Here is an 11409-nt window from a genome sequence, read left to right on the forward strand (position 1 = left end):
AGCGGGTGAACATAAAAGGAAAACAATAGGAAAATTCTTATTTGGCTTAAAGATACAGGTAGAAGCAAAAAGCAGAAATGTGTTGTATAGTGATGAAGTAATAACAGGGGAATGATCCCTTTATATATTTTACCATTCAAATTCAGTGCATCCCCACAAAATCACTCTCATGTCAGTAAAGATGCATATTCCAGTAATGAAACAGTAATGCTCTGCTTTCCAACATCTAGCCGGGTTGCTGTATGGATGTCCTGGTGGCAGTGTATGTAACTTTCAGGCTCCTTCCTCAGAGCCTAGCACAGGGGAGATGCACTAGGGTGAGAGCCTGCAGTCTGTGGGAAGCTGGAAAATCAGACCAGCCATCAGCTGTGCAGAACTGGTAGAGCAGAAACTGGTGGGTCTGAAAGCAGGCAGGCAAAAAACCTGTAACTTGAGGGCCAGTTTACAATAGAAAATGAAACTTGTGTTGTAAATACTAAAAAGGTCTATGAGCAGTGGTTGTGTTGATGCTGTGATGGAAATGGTCTGTGTATTTGAAGAAAACTCTAGCTCTTAGGCTTGTGCCTAGTAAGTTCATGCCACTCTTTATGAGTGCTTTTGATTCATTTCAAAATCAGCAAATGAGCTCACCTGTAATTTAGGGGCAGTGGGAAGATACAAGGTCACTGATGCGTATCTTCAAAACCGTTTCCTTAACACTAGGCAATTAATTCTTGTGCTCTAAGAACGGTAGGTATTGCTGCCACTACCAGGCGTGGAGAAGTGAGACGCCCCAGAAACCTCAGTAGGTAAATACACAGTAACGGAAATGGGGGGAAAAAAAAGAGCAGCATCACCAGTTTCCTTGTGAGGTAGATGCAGAATTTAGTGATGAGTCATTGCAAAGGCTGGGATTAGTGTTTGGACACTGCTTGTGCTTTTGGTCAGGCTGCCTGGTATCTGGGTGCAATCAAAGCTTATTCTAACCCTGGAAGCTGAGATGAACGGTAACCCCACCTCTACTAGGCTAGCTGCAGAGAAAGTCCCTCCTGAGCATATCAAATGTTTCCCTCGTTTCCCATCCTATTTTACAGCTGAGCACAAAACACTATCAGCCAAGTGAGAACCCTGTGATCCTTGAAACCCAGTGTCTACACCCTACATCAGTTTTGTTCGCAGCTATTTTTTCCTTACTTTATTTTTCTTCTTTCCTTTTTGGAGGATGTGGCTCATTTCTCAGGAAGGGGCATGGCTGGATAGGGCAGAGGAGTCCTTATGGAGAACCTAGAAGATGGTGCAGCAAAAGAGGGCTCTTGCACCAAGCACTTCTGAATATTTATGCTTTTCTAGCAGGCAGATGGCACGACGGCAGGTGTTGTATTAATTGTATCGAGATTAGTTTAATTTCGACGAGATCAGTTTCCGATCTGCTTTGCCTGTGCAGGCCCAATGGAAGTGCAGTGTCCTGGCTGACGTTGTTAGGGCGCTACTTGTGCAATTGCAGACTGGGTGGAGGGATGAAGCAAAGTTCTTAACCAGCTACGGGGCTGAGAGACTATTACCTTTTGCTCTCTTGATCACCAGCAGGTAATGTGGTTGAACCAAAAGCCCATCCATTACTGATAGGAACTAAAGAATCTTTTTCTTGGTTGTTCTTAAGCAGACAGAAGGGAGGCTGTTCAATGGCAAGAAAGGTGGAAGGGAAAAAAAAAAGCCTAAGATATTTGAATACCATTCAGGAACTGGATAGCAATTACGCTGAAGTATCACACGAAGACTCCAGGACAGTTCTGCCCATACACACAGCATCATTGGCATCTTCATAGGGATATTTTCCACCTCAGCTGAGAGGAGGGATTTCAACTCTAAACAGCAATTCATCCCTGGGATTCCCCCCACCCTCCTGTCAAGCATGACTGGTGGCACATAGAGCCTGAATTCATCAAATTGTTTACACTCTAAGTTTAGGCACCTGACTATACTCTTCATCTTCCAAGATACCTCTGAAGAAAGAGTTTGATTCTGCCACAAGAGTTACCTCTGCCATCCTCTTCCCTCTGCACCTCCAGTCACCTTTGAGTTTCTTCCGAGTCTGGCATTGGGTTTGAACCTGCTGAGCTATGACTAGGGATGCATGATACCCCAAACTGAGCTGAATGCAGATCTCTGCAGGCAGTAAAATGGTGTAGTTCATGGGTTTTCATTTGACTCTGTGTGGTCCTGGGGGCGGTTTTGAGGATGTGATCAGTGTCTGCGTCTTGGGAGATGGGAATAGCTGGCCTATGCCTGCTTGGGTTATGGGCTCTTTGGGACTGAGGCTGTCTCTGGTGCACAGGGAACAGTCATCTGTATTCTGTTTGTCATGCCGTTGTACAAATGTAAACAGTAAATGAAAGGTGCCTATCTGTAGATAGCAAATAAGGATGGTCAGGGTGGGCTTATTTTTAATGGATTTCTTTTTGTGGTTAGTATTCTATATTGTACTTAAATATTTTATCACAGGGATTTGCTAACATGACTCTCGGTGTGTACCTTAGAGTTAATACTGGCTATTAATTAAAAAAGAAAAAACTTTGAACCTGAGTTCTGTGCAGATCTTTTTTTAAATTCACCTAAACTGGTCACAAGTACTCATATTTTCAGTGTTTTTAACACTATAAAGCTAGATGGGTTACAGACCAAAAATTACTCAGAGGCAATTTTCAGCAAATCATTTAGAATTACAAATACAGTATATTCAAGAGAATGATCTGCTCATGTATTATATATGCAGATAGAATAAAGAAATACTATTCAGTAGCTATATTATTTTTCCAGTGTTATTGTTCTAGCTTTGGCTTAAGTTCCTCTTTGAAGGCAAAATACATATTCTCAAGGCTAAGGAGTGAAAGGTGTTCTTTTGATGCTAAGAGTCAGGTAGTAAGAAACCCTCAAACAAAACAAGATAATGCAACAATATTTTGGTCTATTCAAAAAGAATTGCAACAGTGACTTTGGTAAAGGGATATATGACTTAAAACAATGAGCATTAAGAGTTTATTAAGAGAGAGGTTTTCATCACAGTTTGGTTAGTGTCAGGAATTTCTCCTGTGAAACAACTGACAAACCTGAAGTTATGGGAGTCAGGACAGCAAGGAAGATTTGCCTGAGCGGCAGTGATGTATGTAAATGGGTTGTCAACTGGTTGACAGTCAGTCTTAAGGAATGTTGCACTGACTACAGAAGTTGCAGTGGGTGAAGACTTTTCCTGCGTGGCACACCAAGCCCGGAGTTGGAGTTACCTGCTGGGTGGGATGGCCTGTGCTGCTGGTTTCTCTCTCGTCACAGGATTAGTCATGGCATGGCTGAAAGAGGAGGAGGATGGCCTATGGAGGGTCCAGAAGGAAGAAAGGGCACTGGGATAATTATTGAGGGTGCAGAAGTGATGGTGAGTAATGGCAGCTGTACTATTTTCTTGTTTTTTCTCCCTCAAAGAGTGGGCGTCTGCTGAAATCTTGGGCAAGGTCTGTCTTCTATCATCCTGTAAGCTCATGGGGTATATCTTTTTTCCAGAAGACAGTACCCACTGCCATTTCCTCCTCTCTCTGACATTTGATGTCAAACGTTCCCCAGACAGGCGCTTTTCTCTTGGTGGCAGATTATAGCTCCCCTGAGCCTCATCAAAAGCCTCTGTGGTGATGTGCTGCCTTGGGCACCTGACCTTTCTTGCTCACCCCTCTCTACCCTTTTTGTAAGCCACTTGCAGGGATTATATTGTGATGGTTTTGATGAGCCAGAGAAGGGGAAAAAAGGAAAAACTTCCCATAGTAGCAAAAGGGAAATACTATATATATTTTTTTCCTGTATTCTCTAATGCTAGCCAGACCTTTCAGGATTTTCTTCTGACCTCACTTTCTGGTATGAGTTTTACCAAATGGGATGGGGGAAGGGTGGTGGGAAGGCAGGACTCTGGCCAGATTTAGGTATATTGAAGACAGGTAAGAATATGCTATTTCCCTTTGCTTGCCAGGCATAGGCTGGGTCAAGATTTCTCTTGCTGTGATATGAGGCCGTGAAGACAGCTGTGCAAGTTGAGTTTGCTTTTCTACGTATTCCTGCCCAGCTATCGAGGGTTTAGGGTTCTTTTGATGTTGTTTTTTTTTCCCCGGTAAGTTTTGTTCCCTAACCTGTTGTTGAGAGTTTAAAACTTTGTTATTTGGCAAATGATTGTTTATTGCTTTTTCTAGAGAACCAGCTGTAAATGGAGATGCCCTTCTTGGCTGGAGAGATGAGTACAGTTTGAAACTGCTATGAATTTGATATGCTTTAAAAAAGCAGTATTTAAACGGCCTCAGTGAAAGAGGAAAATAGATATCTGTGTTTATGCTGATTCACTGAAGTTGCATACCTTAAAGGAACTTCCATAGTAAAAATAACTACTAGAACTATAGTTCCAACCCAGTGCATCTTACATATGTGGTACAAAACAGCTACAATAAATTTCCGCTGAGGTTGCACTGTAGAGTTGCAGCTCTGCAAAGTGGCCCCTGAGGTTCAGCAAATTTTTAATGACTAGCCCAAGGTATTGTATGCAGGGAACAAAAGGGAAACATAGACAACAAAAAATCTGTTCTGTAATGAAAATACAGATGGCTAAAAAGAATGATGACACAGTCCTGAACCTGACTGCCACATTGGTTGTGGCAATAGATGATCTAGATGAAAGATGCTTTTAACTGATGCTGTGTACACAGGTACCAGGGGACACTGGTTTGGGTCTCAGCCTCTGGTTCACTTAGCTATTCTTCTTTGGGCCTGCTGGTTGACCTTCAGCAAGTCATTTAGTCATCCTCTGCCTCTATTTTCCTATCTGTGCCATTGGGATAATCATATTGGACATATCATAAGTCCAGCTAATAAACAGTGGCAGCTGATGCTGCATGTTGGTGTTGCCAAGTGGTAAGAGACCTGATGGGGTGCTGCATGCTCTGGTCGAGCTGGACCCCCAGGGACTGTATAGTGAGCACTGAGGCCTGGTTACCACAGGGGGATGAAGAATGACATTTACCAAAGCTGCGCAGGCAACAGCGCTTCTCTCAGCTCTGAATCAGGCAGGAAAGGACATACTAACCTGTGAGATGTTGGTTTCCTTCTGACTCACAAGACTACAATAGAGGGAGGCAGGCCTGATGTCTTGCCTTGATAGAAACACTCTGAAAAGCCACAGCTTGGCTCCGTTTCCTCAGTGCTCTTATGCATTACCCAGAAGTTCCTCTGCCTGCCTCCTTTAAGATCTTAAAAATTCTCAGAAATGCAATGACACAACATCTTAGCCATTGCTGTTGCTGGCTAGCAACAGGAGTTGTGGGCTGTAAACAATAAGAAACATGGGCAGCTCTGCCCCTGTACTTTCCTCTGTTGTACAAAGACTCACGCTTTTCTATTGCATGAATAACTCTGTACTGCAGCTACCCAGCATTTCCTATAAAAATGTGACTCGTCTGCAGCAGAGCCAGAGGCACAGGTGGATGGGGGTGAGCCTGTCCTGCTGTCCTGCACCCCCAGGAGCCACCTGCCTGGATCTGCTGTTGCTTTCCAGCCCTGATGGGGCACTGAGTCACCCAAGTGAGAGTGAGGGTGCTGCCTGGTCTGCCCAGGCCAGGCTCTAGCCCTGGTGTGCCAGCCGTGCCTGCTCAGGGCTGCCAGAACGGGGAGCAGGGTGTCCTGGCACCTGGCTAGCCACAGCCGCTCCATCCTGCCATGGGAAAAGGTCTCTGATCCCATTTCATCCTGCACTTTGTCCTCACAGCCTGCCATGACAGGTTGGGCCAAGGTGTTGAAATGGCCACATGTAGGAACAGGCAGCGGAGGACAAATTCAGGTTCACAGGAAACTTGTGGGCAAACCAAGCCGCAATGTCAGGACCCACATGTAGCGGCAGAAGGGCTCCTATGCTCTGCTGGGCCTTGTGGCCATAGAGGTGTGTGGTGCAAAGAGCATCTGTGTGAGGGATGTGGCGACACTAGGATGCTCTGTTGCTTTGGCTTGCGGCAGCAAGACTTGCTGACAGGTTATGCACAGACTTTTTTGGAGAGGCTTAACCCCTCGTCTGCTGGCAGCAAGGGCCAAATCTTGTGTGTAGGTCCTGGGCCACGTAACTGCTATCAGAGGTCCATCATTTAATAAAGGAATTAGTCGCAGCTGAGAGCAATTTCAGGGTCACAGGATCACAGGATGGCCAACATTGGAAGGGACCTCTGGAGATCATCTAGTCCAACCCCCCTGCTCAAGCAGGGTCATCTAGAGCACATTGCACAGGATTGGGTCCAGGTGGGCTTTGAGTATCTCCAGCGAAGGAGACTCCACAACCTCTGGGCAACCTGTAGTGCCACTTCAGTGGGGCTTATCCAAGGCCTTCCTGGAGGAGGGATATTTTATGCCTGCATACGTGCATTCCAGAGGCTGCACTGGCAGGGCAAATCACTATACTAGCATATTTTGCAGCTTGTCAGTCAAGTTGTGCTGGTAACTTGCATTTGAAGTTAAGGCCTTCCTTTGCGCGTGGGATGTGTGTAAAGGCCGTTCAGGGCCCCTCCAAAGAATAAATGCTTTTAGTACTTAAAGTATCACCCAGTTGTTTGTGCTCAGCCACGTCGCTCACTGCTCATCCTCTCACCTGCCAACTTTGGACTATCCCTCACAGCTCCCTGGAGTTATATAAAACATTGCACAAGACATCAGATATTCATGCATTTGTAAAGTTAATGACTTCTGGAGAGTGTCAGGTTTTCACAGAGCCAATGCACAAAGTATTACTTTCATAATTGATAGTAACAAGTTGTCTTTCCTGGATACGTTTCCAAGAACAGCCTTTTTTCTGTCGCCCTTGGCATTTATTACCGTGCCTGTATCATACCGGACCTGTCAGCAACTGCAGCATCGTTGTCGCATCAAACTCATAAGCTGTCAACAGAGAAAATGTTGTGGCTGTCGATAGCACGAAGCAAGATCATCTGAGCCAGGCAACAGACACATCCCTGGAGCTGGACAAACGAATACCTTTCTTGGGTAGTTGGTCCATGCTCTCTGTGGTGATGATAATTTTATTGGTTTTCATGCATTTATAGCTGATAAGGCTGGGAGAGACTGTTCTGTTGTCTATCTGGCCTGTTCTGTGAGACACAGATTGACTATACACCATGCTAACAAAGTTGGTTGAACGGCAGCGTGTTTTGCAGTAATAGTAATGATACTGCAATTACTAGAATAACACAGTGAAAGTTAGATCCTTAATACATTTCATTACAGATGATGGAAATCAGTGTCAGACAAGTGAGACTGAATCCACCTGCAAAAATAATTGTCTGATGGGGATGATTACGTTTGCTCTACCTTAAGTTATTGTTGTGAACCATAGGCTGTCAGAGTGCTCTTTCTACAGAAATTATATTGCTTCAGATCAGATTTGAGCTGGGTTGTATTCGGTGAGGTTTGGCTTTTGACACATGCTTAAAGGTGGAAAGGAAGAAAATGATTCAGAGAAAGGACCGTAGATGAATGATGTGATATTGTGGACATAATAGAGGAACTGTTTCTTTTCAAGTAAACCAGCTGGTTTACTGCACACATTATTCTGTGTGGGTCTCTCTTTAAAAGCTTCCATGTACCTTTTTTTAGAGAAGGAGGAAAAAGTTTCTGCAGACAGCTCTGTTTCAGCATTGACAATGCATACTGCTATTTTTGGAAGGTTTCCACTGCGTACATGCAAAACTGCTCTCGGTTGGTGTGTAACAGACTTGAAGCTTTGGGCTTCAAGCCACTAAGTCAGCATCCCTGCCAAAGGTTTGGCCAAAGCTCTTGTTTCAAGATCTTCATGTTTCCACACCTGCATTCAGGCTGGACTTCATCCTTTCTTGGCTCTGTGCAAGTCAGAAGTGAAGAGGGAGGAAATACGTGGTATTCATCAGCCAAATGGGAGAAACTATGTGGGGAAGTCAGCAGTTCCTGGGCATTTCAGCTCCCCCTGCCAGGACTGGTTCTGCTTGCTTCTTCCCAGCCCCAGCTGGCGATCACACTTCTGCTTGTCCTGTGAAGTTACACTAAGGGAGTAGGAAACCAGCCCTCCCGAAACCTACCACCCAGCATATCCCAGGTGGAGCTGAGCTGTTAGTCTTGTAGGCTAGGGTGCTTCATCTCCAAACTTAGGAGAGCCTCTAAAAATAAGGTTAGCCAGGTCCAACGTTTCTCCACCGCCTCTTCCACATTGTATTACCCATCTGGCATTTCAGTCAAGATTTGCATCCACTCTTCTCTCATTTTTCTAAGTAAAGACCTGTCTATGTGAGAAAGGTACAGGTATGAATTTGCAGTATGCTTGCCATCTCCTGTGGTGAGGGTCTCAGGAGGTTGTGAGTGCAAGGTGTGTTAAATCCCATGCAAAGGCCCTTTAATGTGACCTAAGCTTCTTCCCAGAGATGGTGCAAATTAGCAGATGGGCTACAAAATAACATTGGCTTATTGCATGCTGTGTTTCCTGAGAATACCAAGCTGAGGGTATTTGTACTCTTTCCTTTCTAATAGGTCTAAAACCACTCTCTTTTACTAGCCTGAGGCAGGAATGTTTGTTAGCCCATCGCTAGAGATTGAAAACTTAAAAAAACAGCTACTATTGTCTCCTGAGATGTCATCATCAGAGATGTGGGACTCTGTCACCTTTCCATGGAAATGTAAGCATGATAGTTATGCTCCCTGGGAGGAAACCGGTTAGCACGTTGCAAAGAACAGAAGAGTAAAAGAGGAAGAAACAAAAGCAAATGCATATGACTACAGCACTTTGTGGCTTCTGCAGTGGAAACAATACTACAGAGTTAGTGGTGGCTGCAGAGAAACGCCTAACGGCATGGTTCTTGTCATGGTTGCATTTGGTCCTCTGATTTCCTGTGTGTCTGTGTGTCAGAAGATCAAGATTTCTAGCAATAGAGTGGACTAACCAGAGGCCAGGTATCCTTAGACTGAGCCTAAATAAAGATGAGTCTGGTACATTGTACTAGGAGATGCTTCTTTTTCTAGCTGGGCCCTTATTTTCTGTTGGGCTTGTGTTTAGCCCAGCAATGTTACTTCCTCTGTAATGAGCAGAAGGGGAGACAGGGTGTCTGCAGTGAACAGAAGAGCGCGAGGACATGATGGTCTCTGAGCCTGGTAAACCTCTCTTTGCCCTGCTTGGCGTAGTGGTATGTAGGCTGTGGCAGCATGTGGCTTCTGAGCAGTACCTCTCCCTGCACTTGTCCTCTTCCCTGGACGGTGCTGCCAGTTGGCTGGGGAGCTGAGTTGCTGCGGCTGCTCTGCCAGTGCTCTCCCCCGTAGCTGTTTTGGGAACACATGTCCCAGACCACCTCACTGGAGGTACACGCTATCCTCCAGAGCTCCTCCTCTGTAGTAATCCAAAGCTGCTGTGCTTTCCAGAGATACCTGCTAGCCCTCTGACACTCGCTTGATAATGCCTTCCCTCAGCGCTTTTCCCAGAGAACCAGAGACATCAGTGCAGGGGCTTCAGTGCCTCTCTCCTAGTAGCTTCCAGAAAATCCTTGCCTCCTTATAAAACTGGGACCAAAGGCCCATCTCTATTTTCTCATTCACTGTTTCTAAACCTTCTGGCTAGCCTTTGTAGAGGGCAATACCACAGTAATACCCTCTCCTCAAATTACGACATGGCTGTGCTGGGCCAGGACCACAGCATGATGATGTGAGGGGAGAGTTAAGCTGTGAGGATACTGCTGTTTTGCCACTTCCTCTCTGGCAGCGAGCTTGAGGTGAGAAAGCTGACTGCTTTCTCCTGGTCCAGTGGGTTCTGGTGCTGCAGGAGGTTTCTGACCCTGGTTGGAAAAGGGGGATCCTTTCTAAGGCAGCATGGATTCCCCACCATGCCCTGGCAGGAGGGCAGTGTGGCAGTCTGCTGGCCCAGCTTTTTTACTGTGCCCAATGGTACAACCTAGCAACTGTGACATGTAGTCCTGTAGCAAAGGAAATCAGTGTAACAGAACTCTGAGATCTGGGAGGGGAAGGTGATTTTATTATGTAATAGTGCGAAGCAAGATTTTTGCACAGTCAGACCTTTGTACTCAGAAGCATCAAGGCCTGGTGTGATTTGTGTGATGCGTAGAAGACGAGGGACAACGGCTATTGAACCCTCACCATGTCTCTTGGGTTCCTCTTGACTGGTGACAACAAACCCATTTTTGAATAGACCTTTTATATCCTTTAGGAATGGTTTCTTGCTATTAACTACTTATTACTCTAACAGGAAAAGGGATGGCATGGTCAGTGTGCTGTAATGGGGTTGCTGGAGCACTGGGTCTTCCAATCTGAGTTGTCTGAGCTGTGATTTCATCAGAGTGCAGGCATCTGGGCATGGCAGAAACTTGAACTGGAAATGGTGGCCTTCATTATCAATACAGGCCATCCTTTTAATCCTTGTTCTGCTGTTTTTTCTGGAGCTTTACCCCTCTCCCTCTCTTACACACACACTTGCGCGTGCACACACACACACACACACACACACACCTCTCCCGTTGTATTTCATTCATACCAATCCCAATTTCTGTCCCAAGCCCCTGCAGCTGAAGGCAGGCGGTATCCAGTGAGCAGGACTGCCCTGCACAGGCTCTGGGGGAGGGGGTCTTGTAGGACCTTACTATTACTTCAGGGAGAACGACAGGAATTAGAGGGAAAGAGTTACTTAATGTTCTACGTTTTGTGTGCTGCAGCATTTCTGTTTTCTTCTTTCTTTGCCTGTATCTGGCTGGAAGATTTTACTGGCTGCTGTTGCAAAGGCATCATGCCAGAGAGGATCTGACACGAAATCCTCACCACCGCTATCTGTTTCCTATTAGGAACGAGAGTGAGGATTATATCAGCTTCTCTCTATTCCTGGGCCTAACAGCTACCCCTCCTCCCAGCTTCCTTCCTCACTATCTTTCAAACATCAGCTTTGGGGCAGATTTTTGGCTAGACCAAGGCTGTGTTACCATCCTCTCTCAAGCTCACCTACCCTTGGCAGCTCACTCAGCCACCCTGTGAGGATGCATATGCAGCACCGGCCAGTCTCTCGCGCTTGGGAGGTCACTGTGAAGAAACTGATGTGATGGTTCCCACAGGAGGCACATCTCCTTTCTGTGTGTGATGCCTTCAATCATCTTTGAAAGGACACGGAGAACAGCAGAGGTGCCTGAGGACTGGAAGAAAACAAATGTCACTCCCGTCTTCAAAAAGGGCAAGAAGGAGGACCCAGGGAACTACAGGCTAGTCAGCCTCACCTCCATCACTGGAGAGGAAACAGCTCATCCTGGATGCCATCTCTAAGCATGTGAAGGACAAGAAGGTGACCGCAGGAGTAGTCAGCACGGATTCACCAAAGGGAAATCATGCTTGACCAATCTGATGATAGCCTTCTAG

Source organism: Struthio camelus, chromosome 1, assembly GCF_040807025.1.
Source record: "Struthio camelus isolate bStrCam1 chromosome 1, bStrCam1.hap1, whole genome shotgun sequence".
Taxonomy (NCBI): domain Eukaryota; kingdom Metazoa; phylum Chordata; class Aves; order Struthioniformes; family Struthionidae; genus Struthio; species Struthio camelus.